This window comes from Silene latifolia, chromosome 11 (assembly GCF_048544455.1).
Source record: "Silene latifolia isolate original U9 population chromosome 11, ASM4854445v1, whole genome shotgun sequence".
Classification (NCBI taxonomy): domain Eukaryota; kingdom Viridiplantae; phylum Streptophyta; class Magnoliopsida; order Caryophyllales; family Caryophyllaceae; genus Silene; species Silene latifolia.
The window spans coordinates 131,455,073-131,462,616 of record NC_133536.1 but is presented as its reverse complement, the minus strand read 5'-3'; the positions used below and the strand labels follow the sequence as shown (position 1 = coordinate 131,462,616).

Below are 7,544 nucleotides of genomic sequence, written 5' to 3'. Positions count from 1 at the left end.
TAGCTGGTAATCCGCTTCTAAAACTCTCGTAAATACATCTTTCAGGCCTTGAAATGCGCACCAAGTTCGCTTCCCGAGTCTTTACTCCATGTCAAATGCAATGCTAAGTACTTAGGGACGGATTCGGCTCGATTTCCGCTGGATTCTTCACATTTATGCAATTTTATACAAAAACACGAAAGTAGACGGAAATAGGGAAAATAGTATAATAAACTACACAATTTGAGCTCTGAAATGTGTGTAAAATAGGGTGTAAAACATCATATAAATGACACGCATCAAACTTCCCCAAACCAAACCCTTGCTTGTCCCCAAGCAAGAATTAGACTCGATCCTAAAACCTAATTGGAACGATTTCATCCTCAGGGCGAAATGCAAACTGAATAGCCTAAACCAATTTAATGCAATAACTAACAATTAATTAGCAACATGAATCATGTAAACGAGTTATGTAGTCGTCAAAAACTGCTGAACCGTCAACTATAGAGACTTATCATCATGGACTCTCACGGGTCGCTCATATCACACATAAGCACAGGTGAAAATATGTAAAAGATAGAAAGAAGTCATTTTGTAGTGACACTCACCTAACTACGACCTATAAGAACATGCCTACAATCTAATATGAAAATAATCTCTACAACCGTACATATGCATTCCAACCAAACAAATGACCATGACACATGCCGAGGTAAATATGGATATGTGAGGTAATGGGTAACAAAAGGCAAAACATTTATGGGAATGTGAAAGTATAGGTGATCAAGCTAGTAACTAAACAAAACCATATGACAACATCCAACTTCTTGCTCAAGATTTTCAATAAAACCAGTGCTAATTATCAAGCACCAAACTCACAATCTCCAATAGATGTAACTCCCCAAATGATATAAATACAACATGGGAGTGTAAATCACCAACTCATAACAATTGTAGCATGTGATTTTGGAAGTTCTCTTTCACTACTGCAGTCCACAGTCGATCGACCAATGTGGCCGGTCGATAGACTGAATTTTTTTCGAATCTCTTTTTTTTCGTATACTGTTTTTTTTTCTTTTTTTTTTCTTCTTCAATTCTTTTTCCTTCCTTCCCTTTTTCACCATTTCACCAACATCTCAATAAAGAGTAAAATAACCAAACCGCAATAAACATATTCCCAAAAACTAAGACTACTAGCTTGATAAAGGCAAGCTAAATATAGGATGTAGTTAAGGGACAAAAGGCTAAATTTGGCTATGAGGGGTTTATGAGTAAAATGAATATAGGGAAACCTCTACCACATGTGTCAACAAACCACGAACCCGAATGCACACAGGTATTAAGCAGATTAAGTTCATATTTATGCAAATTGATGTAACACGTCTTATAAGGAGTAACTACTCACATTCCTAAATGAACTGGTCATGGATGACACCAGTTATAAAGCTCTAAAACTCAGAATATAATGTAGTTTGCCAAAAATTCAAGTCAAGTCTAAAGTTCAGCGAATAATTTAACAAAAACTCGTAGATATGCATATATGATTCTACTAATAACATGTCAATTAGCAAGGCTTAGGCATAACCAGATGCAAATGCAATGTCATCATTGAAATAATACCGTTCCGACTCGACCTACATGCTAAAATAAACATGCAATTTTTTGAATTTTTGAAAATTTTCAATTTTTTTGAATTTTGTATATATATATAAAATGAAAAAAAACAAATGCAAACTAAAGTGCAATAAACGTGAAACGGAAATGCAATAAAACATATGAATGCAATGTAAAACCCTTCCCCAAACCAAATCACACAATGTCCTCATTGTGCAAAATCATGTACAAAGAAGCAAAAGGAAATTGGATTTTGCGATAAATAACTAAATAAGACATGAAAAGGAACTCGGAAACTCACAAGACTTTAAGCGCAAAAGGAAACCTCCCCAAACCAGCGTGAGCTAGGAGGTTTCAGTAGCCAGCAGTGCTATCATAAGTACCTGAAAAAACAGAATATACCGCGCATTATCCGAGAAAACAAAATTGAAGCGGAAATTACGTGCAAAGAATTTAAAATTGGAGAAAGAACAACTCAGCATCGGGCCTTGGTCGATCGACCAATATAGCTAGTCGATCGACCATGGGAATTGAAACAGTAGCTTTTGTGCTGAATAAGGCAGTCGATCGCCACTATGGGCAGTCGATCGACTGTCATACCTGGCGTAACAGTGCTGTTCTTCGACATAACTCAATAAATTGAGTTAATGTGGTCTTTATACCTGCAATTGCACATAATAACGCGCCCAAAAATTACGCAGCCCAAAATTATAGTCTATAGTCTTTAAAAACAAAGCACACGACTAAGAGTTTTTATTTCTAAACAACTATGACGTTTTATTCAAAATAAAAACAAAACACATCCGGGTTGCCTCCCGGCTAGCGCTGGTTTCAGACAGGTCCCGCTCGACCTCTTTTCCTTCAGCCAATTACTCTAATTGAGCCCAATCAAAGCAGCTCAAAGCTCACAGCAACCTGTCAAATAGCTGCGCATGTGCTACACAAAACTGTAAGTAGCACCGTAAGATAGTAATAACATAGGAAATTAAAATGTAAAATCGTTTGAGTCTGACAAATTTCCTATGACAGCTCCCCAAATTGTCCACAAAGCTATTCTGCCCTCCAGCTAAGGGCGGAATATAAAAGCTCAAGTTAACCACAGGTGGAGAATTAACGAACTCAGGTGCATTCGACTCAATAATAACGCGAGTAGAATTAAAATACTCTGACGGGTATGAAATGTGAGGTGGAGGAGTCTGGTCAACTAAGGGAGAAGGTGGATAATCGTCCCAAATGCATGGGATAGCAAAGTCAAATGGGTCAATGGGGTCTCCTAAAATAGGCGCATCATCGATATCATCATAAGTATCCCATTTAACCTCTAGACTATCACTCTCCTCATCGCTAGACTCGTCAAGATGGAGGTTCTCAAAGAGAGCCTCCAAATCGTCCTCACTAACATTGCAAGAATCATAAAGGGGTTCTAGACTATCCTCATAAAAGGGATTGTCAACCACGCTAATGGTCTCCTCTACGTCTCCATCGGTATTTCCTAGATTGGTTTCTAAGGTCTCACCCACCCCCTCATCTGAGTCAATGATGCGTGTCTTTTATATGATGTTTTACATCCCATTTTACACGCATTTCAGAGCTCATTCATGTAGTTTATGCTACATTTCTCCCTATTTCCGTCTACTTCCGTATTTTTGTACATTATTGCGAAAATGTGAAGAATCCAATGAAAATCGAGCTAAATCCGTCCCCGAGTATCCTGCATTGCAATTGACGTGAAGTATTCACCCGAGGAACGAGCTTGGTGCGCATTTCAAGGCCCAAAAGACAAATCCACGAGATTATGAAAGTCAAGTAGCAGCTCGAGCAGTCGATCGACCACCACCTTCAGTCGATCGACCAACATGCGGTTCCGAAGCTATCAGATATCTTTGAGAGCAAGCGATCGATCGATCGCCTTTCTTAGTCGATCGACCAAACTGCTATTCCAGACGAGAATTAAAAGACCGTGAATCTTGAAGCCCAAAGTTATGTTAGGTTTAGGAAATAAAGTTACGTTAGTTGCTATATAACGTGACCTAGAATACCAAGTTAATTATCCAGTTCTTCATTCAGTTTTGATTCCGAATTTTACCCAAGTTTTTACACAGTAATATATAGTTTTATAATTAGGGTTTGGAATATTGATTAGCATTGGAATTTTCGTTCTTATTCTCAATCGTTCCTCTGCAATCTCGGTATTCTTCTGCTTTATTTCGATTTATCCTTATTTCATTGTTAGTATAGAATTGCTAGTTAGTATCCGAAGCCAATTATCGTTTATCGCTATTTGTTATTTGAATACTTCAAGCATGAATTCATTAGTTCATATTGTTATTGTTGTTTTTATCAGTACCATGAGTAGCTAGATTAATTGTGCTAGGATGTAGGCGAATTATAGCGTAGGCGGCGTAGTATTGTTTTCGACTGAATTCGCGTGTCAGTCGATCGACTGCCGTACCTGGTCGATCGACTGACCACGTGAGGTTACCTTTCGTTTTAATTGATTTTAATGTTGTATTTAACGAATCGGATGCATGCGACTAGTTAGATGCTTATTTTATAACTGACCCATTAGATCGAAAGATAGGGACAGTTGTTAGACCACCAATTAAAATAACTAAACTGTGCTGAGATCGAAAGATAGGTATAGTTTAGACCGTTAGCCACTTTTCAGGACGAGAGTCAGTATTAGTGATATTAGGGACTTATAGCGAGATCGAAAGATGCTATCTGTTAAGAGTGGACCGAGAGGACCTCTTGTTTTCCCGCCTCACATGTGTTTGATTTAGACCGACCTAGTATGCTGCCGCCGAAGTTATAATGAACCGACCATCCTAGTACCCCTCTCTTTATTTGTTTAATCCGTCTTTTTAGTTTATTGTCTTTATTTACTCTTAGCTATAGACCAATTCAACTCAACCCCTACACTCGTTACCTTAGACTAGAATTAGAACAGACTAGAAATTACGTCCGCCTCCTTGTGGTTCGACACTGTTACCACTAGCCTAGGTTAGTCTTAATAGGAAATTATAAATCTTATTTTTGGTACTCACAACGACGGGTATCAAATTTTGGCGCCGTTGTTGTTTTGAGGCAATAGTTCTAATTTTTAGTTGTCTTATTTTTAGTCTTTCTTAGTTTAAGGGACATCCGTTCCTTAAACTTTTCTTATATTCTTTTTGTAGTTTCTTCTTATGCGCAGGTCACAGGGTGGTGAACTAGTACCATTAAATCCTGAGATCTAGAAATCCTTGCGTGAGTTTAGACGATCACAAAGGGTATTACCGACAGAGGAAGAGCCGAGTACTCTGTCAAGCCACTACGAGAACGCTCTGTTCGAAGGAGATCCACCTACATCTCCCGCCTCTACTTCTTCAAATGAGACAGTTACTTCTCCAAAATCCCGATTATGGTGAAGAAGCAACCATTGCTAGTCACTCGAGCCTACAAATGCGAATCTCTACAAAGGATTCGAACTACCTGGGGAGGCGAGAAAATTCGAGCCAAAGCCTTCCTATATTAACCTGGTTGAGAGAAACCAGTTCGGGGGAGCTGCAAATGAAGATGCAGCCAAGCACATGGAGATTTTTATTGATTATTGCTGCTCTATACCCCCACCGGCCGGTGTGACCCAAGATCAGATCAAGGAGACCATGTTCATTTTCTCCCTTCGTGATGCTGCAAGGGAGTGGTATAGAGATCTGGATCGAGCCGCATATGGGATCACCGACTGGAATTCCTTTGCCCTGGCATTCTATAAAAAGTACTTCTCTGCCTCGAAGACGAATGCCATTAGAGCTCAGATCACGAGCTTTAAACAAGGGCCAGATGAGAACTTCCATGAAGCATGGGTCCGTTTCAAGAAATCCGTGCGAACCATACCGCACCATGGGTTCGAAAAATGGAGCTTGTGCAATCGTTCTATAATGGATCGTATGACGATCGAGGGCCATATTGGATGCTGCAGCCAATGGCCGATTTGCTGAGAACATGGGAGAGACCAAGGGGTGGAAGATCATCGATGATCTGGCCACTCATAAGGCTGAATATGGGAATTCGAGAGGAAACCAGAGGAGAGCTGCTGAATCTTCCTCTGTTGCTGCACTAGAAGCTCTCACTGCAAGGTTTGACAAATATGAATTGGGAGGAGCTTCTAAAGATGGGATGTACCAAGTAAATGTTGTTTCAGACGGTCCTTTCGTTTGTAGAAGATGTGGAGCTGAGGGACATGTCTCAGAGAATTGTCCCAGTCCTTTCGAGTCTTGTGCTGCCTTTCAACACTATAGGCAGACAAACACGTACTATGAACCGAATGTCCACCCCAACTTGAGGTGGAGTAGCCAGAATGTCCTAAATCCGACTCAACCTCCACAACAGCAGCAGCAGCAAGTTTATGTGCCCCCTCATCATAAGCAACAACAATACCAAAAACATCCTTATGTGCCGCAGCAGCAACAACAATCCCACGGTTCTGATTTTGCTGAGTTTAAGAACTTGCTGCTAAAGGAGTCCCAAGCTAGAGAGGCCGGGATGAAGCTGCTAGAGAGCCAAATTGCTCAATTGGCTAGTAAGAGTACCACTCGAGCTCCCGGACATTTACCCACTCAAACTGACCAGAAAGAGACCCTGAATGCCATCACTTTCAGGAGTGGGTCTACCCTGGAGGGGCCTGCTATGGTCGAGGATGCCCCTGAAAAGAATGAGGCGGAACCGAGTCAAAATAAAGCTGTAACGAATAATTCAAAGAAAAAGGCGTCTACCAGGTACATCAGTCGATCGACTGATATAGCCGGTCGATCGACTGATATGCGGGTTACAGGAGCTTCTGGAACTGTACATCTCAGTCGATCGACTGAGACCCCTGCTGATATTGAGAAATTTCGTCCTTCAATGCCCGATAATTTGAGAGACCATTTGTTCCGGGGTTCGACAACTCCGAAAGTGTTGGGGAAAGACCCGAGTGCTGATGGGTCCGTCCCGATTCCGAAGTTCGACCCAATGTCTGTCAATGGCTCACATTTAAGACGGTCTGAGGAGGGTTCAAGCTCCAATAAGGAGAAGAAGGTGGACTTTCAGCCTAAGTCCACGGATGTCGGCATGCGAAACTTAGAAGAAAGGGCTAAGGTACTTCTTTCAGCCCCCTATCCAGAGCGACTAGTGCCGACAAAGGAACAAGTATCTTTTAATAAATTTGAAAAGGTAATTCGTAGTTTGAATGTACAAGTTCCTTTCCTTGAGTTGGTCAATCAAGTGCCTGCCTAGACTAAATTCATGAAACAACTCCTGTCTAAGAAAAAGTCACTTGAAAATGTGCATACTGTCGCGTTAACCAAAGAGTCATGCTCTTATTTGTCACACACTGCACCCCATAAGCTAGAGGACCCGGGTAGCTTTTCTGTTCCTTGCAATATAGGTACCTTCTCTATTGAGAAGGCATTATATGACTTAGGAGCTAGTATAAGCGTCATGCCTTTGAGTCTAGCTAGGACGCTCAAATTGACTAGGTTCGCAGTGACAGATATGACAGTACAGATGGCTGACCGATCTGCGGTCCAGCCAATAGGAGTCTTAGAGGACATCCCTGTCCAAATAGGGAAGTTTTTCTTCCCCGTCGACTTCGTGGTACTTGACATGCATGAGGATGCCCATATTCCCATTATTTTGGGTAGGCCATTTCTGCACACTGCTGGTGCAGTCATAGATGTCGGTCTAGGAACCCTGACTTTTAAAGTGGGCAAGCATTCTATTGTTTTTGCCCAGCCATCTAAGAAAAAGGACCCCATGTGGCCTGTGACTTGTAACACGGTTTCTGACAAGAAATCGTACTTTGTGCTTCCTGATTCACCTATCTCTATTCCTGTTGTAACCCCTCCGCCCCAGATTGGGAGCAAATTGGAGGAAGATTTGTCTATTTCTGATATTGCAGGAGCTGGTTTGGGGAAGGAAGAACTGCAAGT

General features: G+C 41.2%; 1 non-coding gene across 1 annotated transcript; it reads right to left on the bottom strand.

The window, feature by feature from the left end:
- Positions 1 to 5,375: 5,375 nt before the first annotated feature.
- On the bottom strand, positions 5,376 to 5,482 carry LOC141615895 (small nucleolar RNA R71). The gene has a single exon (XR_012530283.1). It is a non-coding gene; the product is annotated as a small nucleolar RNA R71 (small nucleolar RNA).
- Positions 5,483 to 7,544: the final 2,062 nt, after the last annotated feature.